The sequence below is a fragment of the Balaenoptera borealis genome, assembly GCF_965194805.1.
Source record: "Balaenoptera borealis genome assembly, chromosome: 7".
Taxonomy (NCBI): Eukaryota; Metazoa; Chordata; class Mammalia; order Artiodactyla; family Balaenopteridae; genus Balaenoptera; species Balaenoptera borealis.
Window position 1 is genome coordinate 110,091,581 of NC_138864.1, and position 20,786 is coordinate 110,112,366.

Here is a 20,786-nt window from a genome sequence, read left to right on the forward strand (position 1 = left end):
AACAAGAGAGGCTGCGACAGTGAGAGGCCCGCGCATCGCGATGAAGAGTGGCCCCCGCTTGCCGCAACTAGAGAAAGCCCTCGCACAGAAACGAAGACCCAACACAGCCATAAATAAATAAATAAATAAATAAATAAATAAATAAATAAATAAATAAATAAATAAATAAAATTTAAAAAAAAAACTAGTTAAGTAACTCACACAGCTCAAGAATTTAACAATTGAGGGAATGATCATTTTGTCACTGTCCTGTATATATGACAGTGAAGAGGTACCACGTGGCTGTAAAGACCAATTTCACTTCCTTCCTTACCATGAGAAGGCACTATAATCTGAAGTTCCTTGTCACGTTCAAATGTAGATAGTCTTCCGTTTTATACTTGCGGAGGCTCAGTGCTTCAACTCAAGATCTTGCCCACAGTAATCTGCCACCTTTAAGTGGCTACTCTTTGGCCCATTTGTTTTACTATTACAAAAGTACCTACTTAGCTAAAAATAGATGAATAGGGACATATGACATCATTTTTACAAATCAATTAAATCCTAGCCTTAACCCTTTTGATACTTCAAGCCACAATCACTGAAGAATCCTGATGAAAATAACTTCCATCAGAAAATCAACACTTAGAATTTTGGACCTAGAAGATACTTTAAAGATTTAATAGGAGAATTCATTTACTGCTGAGGAAAAACTATAAAACAACACCACACCCATCAATTTACATAGATACATCTATCAATCAGTCTATTCATCTGTTATGGATTGAATTGTGTCCCTCCCAAAATTAATATGTTGAAGCCCTAACCCCTATTACCTTAGAAGGTACCCTAGTGCCTTAGAAGGTTATTGACAATAATCCAAAATGATCTGACAAGTATTTATTAGGTGTCTAAACTCTCATGGCACTCACTCAGTAACAAAAAGACTACACACTCCATCCGACTAACCACTGCTAAAACTAATGAAAATACTAGCTAAATAAACAGACATAATAAGGCATGGTCACCTGGGCATAATGCAACTCAGCACTGGTTTTATTACTATACCCCCAAAATTTGCAACAATGAGACAAAAGCAGAGACTCATATTGGTAGTGAGTTAACTAGCACAATTTCTTGAAGGTAATTTGGCAACAATAATATTCTGTATAACCTTTGACCTAGTAATTTCACTTATAAAAATTTACCCTAAGGAAGTAATACTGGGTATGTGTAAATTTAATAACAAGGATATTCAAAGCAGTGTGTTCATAATAGTGACACATTTTGAACCATTTATTTGGAAGTCTCAAGGTCTTATATAAAAGTGAACTACCATGAAATTACCTATTGACAAAACATGTCCATGATACAGCTTAATGATAAAAATAAAGCAGCTCAGAAAAATAGGGACAATATGACACCACTTCTGTTATTTTCCCCCTTCATATGTATGCCTGTGTACCAAAATATTTACAACAAGTCTGTGTGAATTAGTAGGATTATGGCCATTTTCATCTTCTTTATTTTGTTTAGCTGCATATCTCTAATTTTCTATACAGTGTATGCTATCTTTGTAATTAGAAGAAACACTTCTTGTTACAATACTATCATGTGCCTTGTGATTTTTGCTTTTATCCATAGATATTCTTAGTTACTAAGAAAATACTATGGATGAGGTTATGTTAGAACACAGAAAAGCAGGCCAGGCTGCAATAAAAAATCAACTATGGGACAAGGAAAGAGAAAAAAGCAGAAACGTTCTAGAAGTAGTCAGGGCAGGGTCAGTGCTCAGAAACAATTCCCCTTATGGAGTGCCTGAGAGCCACAAGAAGGTGGGTGTCCCACAGCTGCTAACTCCAGACCCCTGCAGCATTTAAAGACTCGAAGGTAGGGGAAACTTGTAACTCTCTGGACCTCCTTAGGGACCCCGAGCTGTACCTCTGTTGAGCCCTCTCTCTGCAATGCTACAATACGTATCTCCCAATCTTCTGATTCTTTTAGTTTCTTGATTAGTTTATTTGCCCTTTCAAAATGTCCTCTAATTCATTACAGCCTTCCTGGAATTGCTGTCTGGCTTCTCAACATGTGATATCAGATGTCCCATAAACAACAGGACTATCATATTAAAGCCGTGAATTAGAGCCAAGCATCCTATTTCTCCCCAAGCCTATTAACGTGATGTTCTACAGGCAGAATCTCACTTAATTTGCCATTTACAGGATAACCTTTCCAGGTGTATCTTTCAAATCCTTCCTGCTGTTCTGAATACCTCTTAATATCTGTATGTTGGGGAAAATCATCTGAATGAGGTAAGAAAATTAATCCTGTTTTTTTCCTAATGGAAGAAAACTGGAGGAGATGAGCACACAGTGCCATCAATTCATGACTGCACAAAACTCTTAAGAGGACTGCCTTCCTAAGGGAAGTACAAACGGCCCCTCACTGTGAAAAGCAATGAATATTTCTGTCTTTGAAATGACCAGATTGGGTGGTCAGAAGGGTCAGGTACGGAGATTGCCTTTTCTTCCACATTTTGCATTAGTTATACAGTAAAAGACAACTGTCTTCAGGCACAGAACTGTCACCAAACGTTCCCAGACACGGCAGTTTAGACTACTGATGGTTTGCAGGATTAGGAAAAAAAATAAATAAATCAAAATGAAGACTCTTCTGTCTTCTACAAACGTGCAGAAAAGCAAGAAATTCTAATTCGGGGGGTGGAGGGGCAAGCCTTGTAACAGCAAGGCTAAGCATATTTTCAATAAAAGTAGATTTAAAAATCACTCTCCCACCTTTATAACATCTCTCAGTATCATACTGAGAAAGAATGATGTACGTTAAATACATAAAGATAACACTAGTCAGACATAAAAAATGCCCAAGACAAATTTAAATGACCATCATAATAAAGAATCTGTTCTTTTCTTTTTGTATTCCCCCTAGGATTCTGTCAGTAAACTAGAATAAACATGTTATTAAAAGAGAATCAATAGAAGGCTTTAAAATATACACTACCATAAAAGGTCAAGCCCTGGGATCGATTTTAATATAACATTTTTGTGCAGCTTCCCAAAGGGTTCTTTTCTAATATTGTTCTTCATTTTTCTCTCACTTTGTTCCCTGACTGGTGAATGTGTTGTTCTTGTCTGCAAAAGGCTGTCTAAGGCTGAGTTTGCTGAGTGTGTCATTCCTATGAAAAGCTGCTAGAAAATGAAAAAAAAAAAAAAAAAAAAAAAACTCAAAAAACATTTAAAGGTAGTGGAGGATAGATACAAGAGAGGATGAAGCACAAGGCAATGTTCAACTCACAGACGGTACAGGAACGCTGAAACTCAGAACAATCTGCCATCACAGGCCGCCCTGGGCTTTTGCCTCCCCTGGTACCTTGGGCGAGCACTGATTCCTGGGAGGCAGGAAGGCCAAAGAAAGCGGAATAAGTTCAGGTTTCAACTAAAAACTCTCACCACACCAGGTAATGGATGCAGATTTTCAATATACAAATCCATGTGACTCCTGGTTCCTCTTGAACTTAAAGGACCAAATGTTCAAAGGAAAAGTTGATGCCATCGACAGGATTCATGGGAACTAATCAGAGGTACAGGCTTCCTGACTTCTGTCCCAACTTTCAAGGCTCAAAGACAGATAAATCACATTCTGGTCCAGTCTCATATAAATATGAACGCATGGGCTTCCCTCATGGCACAGTGGTTAAGAATCTGCCTGCTGATGCAGGGGACACGGGTTCGAGCCCTGGTCCGGGAAGATCCCACATGCCACGGAGCAACTAAGCCCATGCGCCACAACTACTGAGCCTGTGCTCTAGAGCCCGCGAGCCACAACTACTGAGCCCGCGTGCCACAACTACTGAAGCCTATGAGCCCAGAGCCTGTGTTGCGCAACAAGAGAAGCCACCGCAATGAGAAGCCCGTGCACCGTAACGAGGAGTAGCCCCCGCTCGCCGCAGCTGGAGAAAACCCGCGTGCAGCAACAAAGACCTGATGCAGCCAAAAATAACTAACTAACTAACTAACTAAATAAATAAATAAATATGAATGCAGGGACTTCCCTGGTGGTCCAGTGGGTAAGACTCCACACTCCCAATGCAGGGGGCCGGGGTTCAAACCCTGGTCAGGGAACTAGATCCTGCATGCCTCAACAAAAATCCTGCGTGCCGCAACTAAGACCTGATGCAGCCAAAATAAACAAATATTTTTTATAAATAAATAAATATGAATGCATGACACAGTATATATTTTACATGTTCCTAGTTACAAATTCTATGTTTTTGGTTGCCAATAAAAACAGTCCAAAGCCCAGATTATATTCTCATAATGTCAGTTTTTTACTTTCAGACAACACTAAGCAACCATCTCAGGACAAGACAGAAAAATAGATTATTTCTGCCTAAGTCACCAGAAACCAGAGAAATTGTTGCCTCTGGAGTTAAAAATGCAGTCCCCCTATCAAAAAATGGACGCCAACCAAGCCTGCTAGCAGGGAAGATGTGAACTGCAGCTGCTCCCTAAGAACCAAGAAAACTTGAAGTGTTGGGAAAGAGGCGTGGGCTTGGAGTAAAAGAGAACTGGGCTTAAATCCTGAGGCTGGCTTTGGTCAGTAGCACAGCCTTGGGCCAGGGATTTAGCCTCTCCCAGTGGCATTCTGATTGTAAAATAAACCCACAGAGAGCAGAGCTACCACAGCCATTTCTCCTCAGTTGCGAGGGTGTGTGGGGGGCGGGTATCACTCAGCTTTGGGTCTGGGGGAATGTAATGCGAGGGGCATCATCTTACAGGCTACCACCTAGGCTAAGGTAGGCCTCGTCAGAAGACTCTTGGCAAGTTCGGAGCCAGTGTATACACATGTACCAGCACAGCACATGGTAAACAGTAGGCAATCATTCAATGGTAGTTGCTGTAGTCATATGATGCTCTTGCCTCTTTTTCCTTTTGGACAAAGTCTATCCCATTTTAATCTATTTACCACAACCATAAAGTACTGTTGTCATTTAGTGATGCATTCCTGTTGGCACTTACTATATGACAACGAGTTTTGCCCTCAGAGACCTTTATATTCCAGTTGGAGGAGACAGTCAATAAACAGATAAAGTGCTAAAGAAACAAGGCAGAGAAAGGACAGCTACAGTGAGAGGACAGGAAAGAGAATGACTAAATAAAGCCATCAGGGAAAGCCTCTCTGCGGGGTTATTTGAGAAGAACCCTAAATAGCAAGAGGGAGTCAGCCATGCAAAATATGAAATACAAGTATTCTAGGCAAAGAACTATGCAGGCACAAACAGGTTTGGCAGCTGCTACAGCTGAAACCTAAAATGGGAGGGTGGTAGGAGATGAGGCCCGAGTGTATAAACATAAAGGGCAGCAGAGGACCAGAAGATCAAGGGAAAGATCTGGATTTTATGCTAAATCTAATGAAATGCCATTAAAGGATTTTAAGCAAATAAACTGCGATGATTCCAAATGCATTTTTTAAAGCACACTAACACTGCTTTGTGGAGAGCAGGATCTGGGGGACAGGACTGGCTCCCTGCATGGAGACTTTACAGTAGCTCAAGTGAGAAATGACAATGACTTAGACCAGGGTTTCTCATCCACGGCACTACTGACATTTGGACGAAACAATTCTTTGCTGTGGGGGGCTGCCCTGTGTTGGAGGATGTTTAATAGCATCCCTGGCCTCTACCCACTAGACAGATGCCAGAAGCATCCTCCAAGTGGTGACAACCTTAAAGGCCCCCAGATGTGGCCAAATGACCCGTGGAGGCGGCGTTGGGGAGAGGGGGCAAAATCCCCCTCAGGTGAGAACCAGTTGGCTTAGACTAAGTAAGGAAAGAAATGGGTGAGAGTCATGAATTTGCAATATATTTTAAAAGCAGAAACATAAAGGCAAGAAGGAGGGAGCAAGAATAATCAATAATCAAAGTTCTGATGTTACTCTCAATTTGTTAGACTAAGTTTTCAGTAGTCTGAGGAAAGTGCTTTCTAAGTCAAATCTACCTGGGGCTGTACAAACAAGTTAAGTTACAGAAACTCACTTGGACAATAGTTTGGGCTCCTTTTCTTTAAGACTATAAAAACTGAATTATACAGTTGACAGGTATATTCATAAAGAAATACACAATTTCCAACATTTTAGAGCAAAATCCACAGAAATATTAACTTTCACCCACTATTTGACAGTATTTTGACAGTTGTATTTCAAAATATAGTCATGTGAATTTAAAAAAACAAAAATGCCCCAAAAATCCCTTCATTGTGAATTCTTTTCAAAACTAAATTCCTTATTTAGTGAGCTCCACAATCAAGGCAAAATTGTACTAAAACCTGAAAAACATAAATCTTCAGTAAAACACCTCAAAAGAGCCTCAGATACAGCATTCATACTAACATATAATAGGTAGCCTCCCTGTTGGACCAGAAAACAATATAGCCTCTGAGATACAGTCTAGCAGAGCGATGATGAGTGTGGCTTCAGGTTCCAGACTGCTTGGGTTCAAATCCCAACTCCTCTATTTTCTGGGTATGTGACTAGAAGCAAGTATGAATCTGTGTTTCAGCCACCTCATCTATGAAGTGAGGGTACCAGCAGATCAGAACCTGCCTCATAGGGTTGCTGTGAGGATTAAATGATCATTACGTGCAAAGTGCTTGGACCAGTGCCTGGGACAAAGAAAGCATTCAAAAACTGTTAGCTACTATTACTACTTATTATTGCTTATTATTAAATGTTACTGCTATTAGTATTACTTCTTAGGTAAAGTCTTCTTAAATAGTGTATATCATCAGATTTTAAGTCTGCTCAAGATCTGCTTATTCTGCACATAGGGAGAGGACCACACTATATGGGTGGGGAAAAAAAAACAAGCTATACAACATTATTACTTCAATCTCATTTTGTTTAAAAAACAAACTATATAAAACACTGTTAAGAATACATTTCCCTTAGGGTAAAATATGTGAATGATTTTAAGGGGGAAGAGCAGGGTAATGGAGCAGAAGGGGAAAGATGACTTTTTATGCTTGTTATGCTTGTATATTATCTGAATTTGATATATATTTCTTTTGTAATTTTTTAAAATAAATCGACATTATCCATGTTTTCAGTAGTTTGAGGAATGACCTTTCTAGATCAAACCTACCACATTCTGTAGCAATAATGAAAATTGCAGAAACTGTTGGGTAATGGTTTTTAAATTAATAGACATTTCCCATATTAAATTAGTGGTTTCAAGTGACTTTTTTGGTTTTGTTTTGATTTGGTTTGGTTTTAATCCATCAACCTATCAGGAAAGCAAAACTGTAATCTATGGATTTTTTTAAGGGATTTTTGTTTTACTCTAATAATCATTCACAAAATGGCACCAGGAAAGGAAGAATTTAAGAGAGCTATTCTAAGAAGTTGTGAAGGAACTCAAATTTAAATCATTAACTGAAACATTTACAGGATTAACCTCTATTTTTATACGTTATACTTGATGCCAAAAATCACACTAAAATCATTTCAGTGGAGTAACTTGAAAAAATTTCCAAATGAACTGGTTTAAGCCTGGAGGAGCTACATAGTGTATGTGTAAAGAAACAACTGTAAATAGTATATAACTAATAAACTGCCCCTGTGCTAGCTGCACATTACTCAGTGGAGGAATTCCATATTTGAGTTCCAAAATCACACTGTCCCAGCAGCTAGATTTTTTTCATTGATTTAAAAACATGTCAGTTTGTGGACTAAATGCGACAACATCAAAATACTCTATCACATAAAAGGCAAATAAATAGTAACAAATACTACAAACCAAAACCCAACAAGTGAAGCAACACAACCAATACAAAATAAGAAAATGAGTCCAAGTTTCTTTTAAAAAAAAAAAAAAAGGCTAAGGATGAATACAGAAGGAGAAATCCAAAATAATTTCCACTTCACGATCGTCTATTAAAGTAAGCGCTGTGCCTCTTTACTGCTTCCCGCACAGGGGAAGGGCCCGACTGCTCCAGAGAACTCTGCAGAGCGCTACTGGGCACGTGTGGGCCTCACTGACAGGAAGCAGCACTCGCCTCCAAAGTTCACGAGGCAGGGCCCCATCGGCTTCCACACACCCCGCCCCTGCTGTGCTATTAAGAAAAATGTCCCAATCTTAAGCTAACAAGAAATTCAAAGTGCCACCATCACTGAAAACGTGGACACAAACGAGCATTTAATAGTGGGTTATAGCCAACGTGAATAAAGAATATTAACTTTAAACACAAATTCTCAAAAGATTTTGGTACTAAGATAAAGGAAGTTTTAAAAATATCATCCAGAGCAGCTGCACAGACCTAATAACCAGGAGCACACAATCGAGATCATTTCTAAGAGATCTTTTATTTACTAATGGTTTAGAGGTGAAAGCCCAAGCAAATGTTTGTTACCTCTTCTCACAATTGTAAATGAAAAACTTTAAAGAGAGTATTCCCTATACGCAGAGAAAGGTAATACTGCAGGATGGTGAAGTGCATGAACTTGACAGAGACTTCAGTTCAAACCCCAGGCTCTCCACTTACCAGATATGACCTTGGGTAAGCTTCTTCTTTACCTCTCACTTTCCTCACTTATAAAGTGCAGACAGTAGAGGTGTTGTGAGGATGAAGTGAGTTAAAATATATAAAGTGCTCAGAAAATACAAGAATCCAACACCTATTATTTTCTTAATGTTTTCATTTCAGTTAGGCACATGGGTCCTGTACTCCGAAATGGTTTTCATAACATAATGTGACCCCAGTGTGTGTATTCTATGTGTATGCCATCTATGAACTGTGAAGAAAGTTTTCATCAAAGACAAATGACAGCTGCTCTGGATAAGAATGGGATGCAAAATAATATTGGTTCTCTCAAAAAAATATTTATCAGAAACTTAAGATGAGCTACTCGTTTTTAAGGGTTTTCTGCAACCAGGAAAGGGTGCGGGAGGTTTACTTAAACACGGAAATGTGCCAATGTTTAGAAATATTATAATGCTGAGATAAAATTTACATCTGAATTATAACTATGTTGCCCGCACTCCTTTACAGCTAGAGGCTCTACTGGCAAACCTGTTGAGGTCAGGAGAGGAAGAGGAGAACCCTGTGTATTTCTCCCCAGTTGAGGAGGGAACTGCCAAAGGAGGGTCTCATCCTGCTACCCTCCTCCTAACAAGGCATTCATCACCAGCAGGATCAGCAGATGGTTCCCAGAAGGCCCAGGACTGAGGGCTCAGCAGGGTAAGGCCCAGCCTACATGGACCAGTGTCCATAAGCACGGACTTCTGGACGCAAGGAAATGGACATGAGGCCACTGCCCACTCACCTTCTAAAACGGAAACTGAACTGAGTCTCTCCAACAAATGCTGTTTGGAAAAGAAAAGTTTACTCCTCACAAATGAAGTGTCCCAATGTGATTTCGAAAATTATTCTGACCAGAAGTTTCTCAAACTAAGCCCTATGCTTCCCAGGTTTCTAGGAAGGGAAAAGGTGGGGGAAATGGCTGACAGAGCTCTAAATCCCTAGTCCTAGCTATAACCAGATGGCACTTGAAGCAGTTTTGTATCAGAGTTCTGTCGGGTTTCCTTTGAATAAATGTTTACAGGGTGATGAGACACAATATGATTCTATCACCTCAGCAACAGAGTACAGGGCTCTGGGGCAGGCAGCCCAATTCAAGTCCTGCTTCCACTGCTGACGGAAAACTTTACATATGTCTACTTGAGTCATCTGTTTTTATAAAACAGTGATAACACTGACAAGAAACATTAATAGTTTATGTGAAGAATAATAAATGATTTACAGAGTATATTGCAATGTCCGCTCCCCCTGAGATTGTTCTGGGTAATGGAGAAACTTCAACAAGAACTACAACAACTACAGGACACTCAGAAACCAACTCCTAGAAACTTCCAAATGCAGAAACCAGCTTTGGCACAAATTACTTCAAACACTTGCTTCATTGAGAGAAAACACTGTAATTACTGTCAAAAGAAACATCTGAACAAGAAGTGGTTGAACATCACAGCTGCTATTACAACCGATAAAAAAAGTTACAGATTTCTACAGCATGCTTGATTGATTCTGGTTTTCCAGGTTTAATAGCCCTACATGTAAAAATAGCTTCTCAAACAGAATTCAGGGTAGGAGTCTACAACAGCATAACATCAATAGGAAAGAAAACTGGATTTGGAAAAAGTAAAGAGATGTGAATAAAACATAGACTGGATAATTCAACCTTCTGTAATTGTTGGTTAAAGAAAGCACTTGTCTCTATTAAAAATAGAAAAGTGCCACTTGAAGAAAAAAGATGAAAGTAGCAGATGGCTAAAGATTCCAATACTTAGCACATACATAGCACGTCCAGTCATCTCCCAGTGAAAAGTACTGGGTGGTTAGGATGTGACCTATTACATTCCAAACGAGTTAGGGCTTTACTTTTAAGCAGAATGGAATAGAAAAGTTAAAGGAATGAAACCACAGCAACACAACATGCATTTAAAAAAAAAAAAAAAAACAGCTTTAATGAGGTTAATAAAATAATTAATCTAATATATTGGGATTTTTATACTACAGAAGGATCTCTTATATGCCAGAGCAGATAAAGAAATATTTTCCAGATAACGCCAATCAACCATCCACTGCCCCTACTGGAGCCAGACACTGGGGAATCTGCTCACGACACAGCAGGGTACAAACTTCTGTAATCACCTTCTTTGCAAATATTTGTAAATTAGAAGTGAGATTCATGCTAACTGATCTTTTAAGGTCACTTAAAAACTACATTTTTATGATAAAAGCCACTGATAAATATTAGTGGATCAACAGAACTTGTTCCCTGAAAGTTGGTATTTTTTTTTAATTACTATATACCTAGAGATGACTTGCAGGTTGAAGGTATGTAATTTCCTAACAACTGTGTAATATGTGTCAATGACTAGAAAACAACGTTTAACACTACACTCATTTGAAACAAAGATTTATAACAAGTCTCTAGTATCTATAGTCCTTGGTTAATGTCTGATTTTTAAAAGCATAGTTTTTTTGTTTTTAACATAATGTGAAATGTATATGCATATGTATACAGAGTAGACTGTCCTTCCCAGGAGACTGTCAAGAGTTTCCAGTCCGAATGATTCATTCAATCATTCAATTGAACAAATATTTGTGAGAGTTTACCATGTGAAAGATACCACACTAGGTAGATGATTTCTTACATTATGTATTTTCAATGTGACACTAAGCCCCCCAAACACTGTTTTTCTATATTGGATTCTTTCCTCCTTCCTTTTTCAGCTTTTTCCTCCAAAGGCAAATAATATCAAATAATAAAATTAAAATGAATTATTATATATAGTGGATTTAAACAGAAGACACCATCCCTATGAATTTCACCTTTACTATGAGAAACTAAGAAGTATTGATACAAACAAGTTTTAAGCCTTTATTTGATGATATAAGTCCTTATTTGATGTGATAAATGGAAAAATAAATGGACTGTGCTATACTCTAACTTAACCACACAGCTGATAAAATTTATGACTAATTTATTAAACCAAATTATTTTGAGTCTCACAAATCTAATGTAATTGTTCAAGTAATTAAAACTGGGGTAAAATCTCAACTAACATCCACCTAAAAACAGCAAGCAAGTAATCTTGGTTGACATACAGCTAGTTACAACATCAAGTAGCTATTCCCTTTCTTCTTGGCTTCTTGAAAAAGGTTATTAAAATGGAGGCAACTTTCACTTGACTTTATAGGTATAGAGGTGAAATTCAAATGCCAAAGGTCAGAGGTCAGAAGTAGTCACATTTTTCTTGCTGTCAGAGACTGACTTTTGGAGGTAGGGCACAGGAGAGAAGTAAATCACATTTTAAAAGTCTATACTCAAACTGTAGCATATTGCATCCTTGCTATACTGGCCTGCTATAGTTGCAACACATATGGTCAGCTATAATCCAAAACACACAATAGAGTATCACAGCAAAAACAGATTGCTGGCACGGGCATTTAATTTGCTCTTGACTCTCAATACACCAAACAACTATTCCATCCATTATATGTTGTGATAAGCAAACATAGGATTCCAAATTAGATCCAACAATTTTAGTGTGTGTACTGAATTTATGTCAGTGATTTTGGAAGGCATCAAATCACTCAAGATTCTCATAAAACAGAATAAGATCTAAGATAAACTGAATTGAGATTCCATGTGTAAATGTTCTTTAGAAATAAGAATATAACCTATACAGTCATAGTGCTTACAATTAATTATGTCGTCGCTGTGGCCCTAGTAGAAACCTCCTCCTCGAAAGCAACTTTTATTAGGCCACATTTGCAAGTTAGTTTTAAAGAAGTGGAAACTCGGATATACAACAACGTCCTACTATGCAGCACAGGGAACTATATTCAATGTCCTGTGATAAACCATAATGGAAAATAATATAAAAAAGAATGTATATATGTATAACTGAATCACTTTGCTGTACAGCATAAATTAATACAACATTGTAAATCAACTATACTTCAATTTAAAAAATAAATGAAAAATAAAGAAGTGGAAACTTAAAGGAGTTCAGGTAAACTCTAAATGGCCTAATAAAGTATCTTCAGTTTAAATGATTTCTGAATGGGTTCTAAATGTGTGTGGCATGACCAGTCAGAGATGCTGTAAAAGGATTTCTGAATTAGGCAGGAGATGAGGAAGACACCCAAGAAATCATTTCCAGATAATTACCCGAAATGTGAATGGATTAAATACTCCAACCAAAAGACAATGACTGGCTGAATGAATACAAAAATAACACCCATATATATGCTATCTACAAGAGACCCACTTCAGACCAAGGGACACATACAGACTGAAAGTAAGGGGATGAAAAAAGATAATTCATGCAAATGGAAATCAAAAGAAAGCTGGAGTAGCAATACTCATATCAGATAAAATAGACTTTAAAATAAAGACTGTTACAAGAGATAAGGAAGGACACTAGATAATGATCGAGGGATCAATCCAAGAAGAAAACATAACAATTATAAATATTTATGCACCCAACATAGGAGCACCTCAATATATAAGGCAAATGCTAACAGCCATAAAAGGGGAAATTGACAGTAACACAATAATAGTGGGGGACTTTAACACCCCACTTACAACAATGGACAGATTATCCAGAGAAAATAAATAAGGAAACACAAGCTTTAAATGACACAATAGACCAGACAGATTTAATTGATATTTATAGGACATTCGACCTGAAAGTGGAAGAATACACTTTGTTCTCAAGTGCACATGGAACATTCTCCAGGACAGATCACATCTTAGGTCACAAATCAAACCTTGGTAAATTTAAGAAAACTGAAATCCTATCAAGCATCTTTTCCGACCACAGTGCTATGAGATTAGAAATCAATTACAGGAAAAAAACTGTAAAAAACACAAACACATGGAGGGTAAACAATATGCTACTAAATAACCAAGAGATCACTGAAGAAATCAAAGGGGAAATCAAAAAATACCTAGAGACAAATGACAATAAAAACACAATGACCCAAAACCTACAGGATGCAGCTAAAGCAGTTCTAAGAAGGAAGTTTATACCAATACAATCCTACCTCAAGAAGCAAGAAAAATCTCAAATGAACAATCTAACCTTACACCTAAAGGACCTAGAGAAAGAAAAACAAAAAAACCCCAAAGTTAGTAGAAAGAAAGAAATCATGAATATCAGAGCAGAAATAAATGAAATAGAAACAAAGAAAACAATAGCAAAGATCAATAAATCTAAAAGCTGTTTCTTTGAGAAGATAAACAAAATTGAGAAACCTTTAGGCAGACTCATCAAGAAAAAAGAGAGAGAGAACTCAAATCAATAAATTAGAAATGAAAAAGGAGAAGTTACAGCGGACACTGCAGAATTACAAAGCATCATGAGAGACTACTATAAGCAACTCTATGCCAATAAAATGGACAACCTGGAAGAAATGGACAAATTCTTACAAAGGTATAACCTTCCAAGACTGAACCAGTAAGAAAGAGAAAACATGAACAGACTGATCACAAGTAATGAAATTGAAACTGTGATTAAAAATCTTCCAACAAACAAAAGCTCAGGACCAGATGGCTTCACAGGCGAATTCTATCAAACATTTAGAGAAGAGCTAACACCCATCCTTCTCAAACTCTTCCAAAAAATTGCAGAGGAAGGAACACTCCCAAACTCATTCTATGAGGCCACCATCACCCTGATACCAAAACCAGAAAAAGACACTACAAAAAAAGAAAATTACAGACCAATATCACTGATGAATACCGATGCAAAAATCCTCAACAAAATACTAGCAAACAAAATCCAACAACACATTAAAAGGATCAGACACCATGATCAAGTGGGATTTATCCCAGGGACGCAAAGATTCTTCAATATACGCGAATCAATCAATGTGCTACACCATAGTAACAAGTTGAAGAATAAAAACCATATGATCATCTCAATAGATGCAGAAAAAGTTTTCGACAAAATTCAACACCCATTTATGATAAAAACTCTCCAGAAAGTGGGCATAGAGGGAACCTACCTCAACATAATAAAGGCCATATACGACAAACCCACAGCAAACATCATTCTCAATGGTGAAAAACTGAAAGCATTTCCTCTAAGATCAGGAACAAGACAAGGATGTCCACTCTTGCCACTATTATTCAACATACTTTTGCAAGTCCTAGCCACAGCAATCAGAGAAGAAAAAGAAATAAAAGGGGACTTCCCTGGTGGTGCAGTGGTTAAGAATCTGCCTGCCAATGCAGGGGACACAGGTTTGAGCCCTAGTCCAGGAAGATCCCACATGCCACGGAGCAACTAAGCCCGTGCACCACAACTACTGAGCCTGTGCTCTAGAGCCCGCAAGCCACAACTACTGAGCCCGTGTGCCAAAACTACTGTAGCCTGTGCACCTAGAGCCTGTGCTCTGCAACAAGAAAAGCAACCACAATGAGAAGCCCGTGCACCACAACAAAGAGTAGCCCCCACTCGCCGCAACCAGAGAAGGCCTGCGCGCAGCAACGAAGACTGAATGCAGCCAAAAATAAATAAATAAAAATAAATTTATTTTAATAAAAAAGAAATAAAAGGAATACAAATTGTAAAAGAAGTAAAACTGTCACTGTTTGCAGATGACATGATACTATACATAGAAAATCCTAAAGATGCCACTAGAACACTACTAGAGCTAATCGATGAATTTGGTAAAGCTGCAAGATACAAAATTAATGCACAGAAATCTCTTGCACTCCTATACACTAACAATGAAATATCAGAAAGAGAAATTAAGGAAACAATCCCATTCACCACTGCAACAAAAAGAATAAAATACCTAGGAATAAACCTACCTAAGGAGGTAAAAGACCTGTACTCAGAAAACTGTAAGACACTGATGAAAGAAATCAAAGATGACACAAACAGATGGAGAGATATACCATGTTCTTGAATTGGAAGAATCAATACTGTGAAAATGACTATACTACCCAACGCAACCTACAGATTCAGTGCAATTCCTACCAAATTACCAATGGCATTTTTCACAGAACTAGAACAAACAATCTTAAAATTTGTATGGAGACACAAAAGACCCCGAATAGCCAAAGCAGTCTTGAGGGAAAAAAACGGAGCTGGAGGAATCAGACTCCCTGACTTCAGACTATACTACAAAGCTACAGTAATCAAGACAGTATGGTACTGGCACAAAAACAGAAACATAGATCAATGGAACAGAATAGAAAGCCCAGAGATAAACCCACGTACCTATGATCAACTAATCTATGACAAAGGAGGCAAGGATATACAATGGAGAAAGGACAGTCTCTTCAATAAGTGGTGCTGGGAAAACTGGACAGCTACATGTAAAAGAATGAAATTAGTACGCTCTCTAACACCATACACAAAAATAAACTCAAAATGGATTAAAGGCCAGACACTATAAAACTCCTAGAGGAAAACGTAGGAAGAACACTCTTTGACATAAATCACAACAAGACCCTTTTTGACCCACCTTCTAGAGTAATGGAAATAAAAACAAAAATAAACAAATGGGACCTAATGAAACTTAAAAGCTTCTGCACAGCTAAGTAAACCATAAACAAGACAAAAAGACAACCCTCAGAATGGGAGAAAATATTTGCAAATGAATCAATCTCCAAAATATACAAACAGCTCATGCAGCTCAATATTAAAAAAAAATAAAACCCAATAAAAAAATGGGCAAACGACCTAAATAGACATTTCTCCAAAGAAGACATTCAGATGGCCAAGAGGCATATGAAAAGCTGCTCAACATCACTAATTATTAGAGAAATGCAAATCAAAACTACAATGACGTATCATCTCACACCGGTCAGAATGGCCATCATCAAAAAATCTACAAGCAATAAATGCTGGAGAGGGTGTGGAGAAAAGGGAACACTCTTGCACTGTTGGTGGGAATGTAAATTGATACAGCCACTATGGAGAACAGTATGGAGGTTCCTTAAAAAACTAAAAGTAGAATTACCATAAGACACAGCAATTCCACTACTGGGCATATACCCAGAGAAAAACATAACTCAAAAAGACACATGCACCCCAATGTTCACTGCAGCACTATTTACAATAGCCAGGTCGTGGAAGCAACCTAAATGTCCATCAACAGACGAATGGATAAAGAAGATGTGGTAAACATATACAACGGAATATTACTCAACCATAAAAAGGAACGAGGGGCTTCCCTGGTGGCGCAGTGGTTGAGAGTCTGCCTGCCAATGCAAGGGACACAGGTTCAAACCCTGGTCTGGGAGGATCCCACATGCCGCGGAGCAGCTGGCCCATGAGCCACAATTACTGAGTCTGCGTGTCTGGAGCCTGTGCTCCACAACAAGAGAGGCCGCGATAGCGAGAGGCCTGCGCACCGCGATTAAGAGTGGCCCCCACTTGCCGCAACTAGAGAAAGCCCTCGCACAGAAACGAAGACTCGACGCAACCAAAAATACAAATAAATAAATAAAAGACAGCACTTTCTAAAAAAAAAAAAGGAACAAAATTGGGTCATCTGCAGAGACATGGATGAACCTAGAGACTGTCATACAGAGCAAAGTCAGAAAGAGAAAAACAAATATTGTATATTAACACATATATGTGGAATCTAGAGAAATGGTACAGATGAACCGGTCTGCAAGGCAGAAATAGACACACAGACATAGAGTACAAACGTATGGACACCAAAGGAGGAAGTGGGGGTGGGATGAATTGGAAGATTGGAATTGACATATATACACTAACTAATATGTATAAAATAGATAACTAATGAGAACCTGCTGTATAGCACAGGGAACTCCACTTTGTTGTACAGCAGAAACTAACACAACATTGTAAAACAACTATACCCTAATTCAAAAAAAAAAAAAAAATCATTTCCAACTTAACAGAGGTTATGGTCTAGAGTATGTACAGACTGTACTGACGAAATACAGTTCTAGGACCCTATCTGCCCACGTTTCCACATGCCTGAAAGCACCTCACACTTGCAGTCTGCCAGCCTGGTCCTGAATAGTTGGCATAACTTGTGCATAAGCAGCAAAATTTGCAAAACTGGTGTCAGCAGCCTGGAAAAATCCCAGGTACAACAGCAGAATGCTGTGTCATCAAGGTTTTGATGGCACAGAATATGATAAAAACACAGACACAAGACCCTGAGTCACAGAACAATTAAGAAGAATTAGAACCAACATGAACAGGTTTTGAGTCCCTTAACCTTGGGTTTCTCACTATCAGCACTACTGACATTTTGGGCCAGATAATTCTTTGTTTTTTTGTGAGGTTTGTTTTTTTTTTTGGGGGTGTGGGGTATCCTGTGCATTACAGAATGTTTAGCAGTATCCCTGGCCTCTACCCACTAGATGCCAGTAAGACCTAACTAGTTGTGACAGCCAAAAAAAGTCTCCAGACATTTTCATGTGTCCCCTGGAAACCAAAATCTCCCCTAGTTGACAACACTGCCTTAACCTATTTATTTCACTTACATTTTCCTTTTTATGAACATACAAGTGATAGGTTTTTAGAAATTCTAAGTCAGTCTTAATGAGCTCTTTCAATTAAAAAATTCTAAGATATAAACTACTGGGTTATTATTTGCAGCAATTTTTTTCTTAGTGGTACATCAAATACAATGCTTCTTAGAAATCGATGGCATTTTCATTTCAATGAAATTCAGCCACCCACCATCCTTTCCCCTTTATCATGGAACCGTCATCCTGGGGAATTACTTCTTCCTCACTGTGTAAAGTTTTAAGTACTACCCAGTTCCTCCCTACCTAGTGGTTCTCTAGTCTTCCTTTTGATTCCTTTCAACTATCTAATATTCTTCTAAAAATTTCCTTGCTTCCCAAGTCGGCCAGAGTTAAGTTCCAGTCTTTCAACCAAAAAAACCTAACTGAAACAAGGTCCTTATTTAAGCTAGCCTGACAGAAGATATTTCAGAGTATTTCCCTGCCATGAAATTCACCAACCTATTAAAAATGTTGGTGCTTCTCCTTACCATTCACCACATAGGTGGAGTGAATGGGGTATAGATGAAACAAGAATTGTTGAAACAGTGTCATGGGGATTCACTGTACCCTTCTGTTTTTGAAGGTGTTTTAAAATGCCCATAATAAAAAGGTTAAAAATGATAACTATCCTATAAAGAAAAATATCACAATGGAAATAATTTCCAAAGTCCTTTCTGCATACCTTGGATCCCTTACACTTACATGTGCCTATGCCCCAATCTTAAGGGCTTAGGAACTCAACTACAGTTATGGGTACATCTTGGGTGAAAAGAGAAGACTTGGAAAGCCAGGCATGTACCACTGACAGTCCAGGACACAAGGAACCATTTTCTAAAACTGCTTCCAAGGCTTTATTCAATTAAGGCAACAGATACAATTATCTATAAATGCTTTGTTTCTCCAAAAAGTTGCTTTTAAAAGACAGCACAGAAAACCTTCTTAATGTTTTTTCTGAAGTTTCTTCTCTGGTTGAAAAAAGAAAAAAAATAGCTATTGATTCTTCTGAGAGCTATCATACAGATAGACACACACTTTTTGCCAAGATTTGACAGCTGAAGGTTTGCATGAAGAAGCCCTCAAACAAAACATTTTTTTTAAGAGAAAACAATAAAAAAGGCTGTACCACCCTCTGCTCCCCTTAAAAGTGACAGAAAATAAATTCTTTATCAATAGTCATTTGTCCCAGGTTACAGCTAGGCTGCCAACCCCAGTCCACATGAGAGATGAAATCAGCCCTCACTGGCACCTTTTATCCATCTCATCTGCCCTTTACCTTTCATAGACCGGAGAACAAATGGGAGCTAAGTCATGGAGGGGGGAAAAAAAAACCCACCACCATGAGAATTACTGTAACAAAAGCCTGTACCATAGGGGAAGAAAGGAAGACAAAAAATTCCTATGTGAAATATAATAAGCAAAGTAAATATGAAGGCCTAACCAAAAACTCCTTATTAAAATAAAATTCAATTAAAAGTAATAAAATTTCAAAGACAAGGAATTCTACCATAACACATTGATTTTCTCTGCTTCTTAATGAAAATGGTCTGAATTTTTTTGAATATTTTAACTTCACTATCTAATTATATACTCCATCAACCTAACCCCAATTAAATAATTATGAAGTGCTGCGTGGGAAACTATTGAAATATGCGTAGACACTTTTAGCAGTACTAACTACATCTTGATTTTTAAAACCCTAAGCCATGAGCCTTCTCTCTTTCCTGAGAAAAATGGTGGTCTTAATGTACAGTAAAACTCATGTCCTGTTCTACACGTTTCAGGCAAATCGGACCTAGCTTATTTAGCACTTCGTCAAAGAGAAGAAATGTTAGAGAACATGTCATAAACCCTCACTTTAGAGATGAAATATTTAAGGCCCAAAGAGGTTAAATTATACGCTGAAGCCCCTATAGCCAGTGAAGACTAGAATCCAATTCAAAGATTCCTTACATTAGCTCTCTCAACCAAACTAGTGAAGCAGTCCAAAACAAACACACACACACACACACACACACACATACACACACACAATCTTACAAACCATCTACTGGTAGTAGTCATTGTGTATGTGAAAGATATTTGCATAATCATATAATAATAATAATGCTTTGTGCTATATGGAAATTTCAGAAATAGCACAGATGGGAAGCACTTGACTCTATCTTGAATTAAAATGGATCCACATATTTCTATGAGTAAGTATATACTTTAAGTCTTTAAAAAGTAGTACTTTTACCAAAAAAAAATAATTATCTATGTTGTTTTGAACATTGCTTTCTTTTCAGTTTACAGCCTTTAAACATCTTTTTGAATCAGCACATAAGATCTACTTGACTGTCTAATATTCCACTGTAATAAAATTCCGTGTACCATAATTCACTCATCCAGCCCTCCATGATGGGCATCTGGATTGTTTCCAGTTTTCTATTACAGAAACATTTCAGTGAACATTCTTTTAGCAGCTATTGTTAGTAGAAGTAGTAATAATGACAACAATAATATAGACGTATACAAAAAAATCTAGAGGAATGAAATGTTCAAGCGTGGTTATCTCTGTAGGATGAAATTACAGAGGATTTTGTTTTTTCAACGCTCATCTGTAACATCTTTGATTTTTTTAAGTGAGCATACTACTAATCAGTGCTACTTATTAACATGGGTACTATCTATAACATATAATATTATTAGCTACAATACTGTTAACCTTAATACCCACA

At 37.8% G+C, this 20,786-nt stretch overlaps 1 protein-coding gene and 1 long non-coding RNA gene across 2 annotated transcripts in view; both read right to left on the minus strand.

Moving 5' to 3' along the window:
* The window catches only part of LOC309632102, a 33,088-nt gene extending 19,273 nt beyond the window's left edge, over window positions 1-13,815 (minus strand). The window contains exon 1 of the long non-coding RNA XR_014246730.1: window positions 204-13,815. This is a non-coding gene — a long non-coding RNA (uncharacterized lncRNA). The remainder of the gene's footprint in view (window positions 1-203) is intronic.
* CHCHD3 (coiled-coil-helix-coiled-coil-helix domain containing 3) overlaps window positions 1-20,786 on the minus strand; it is a 278,061-nt gene that overhangs the window by 197,374 nt on the left and 59,901 nt on the right. The gene's annotated exons all lie outside the window — the stretch shown is intronic.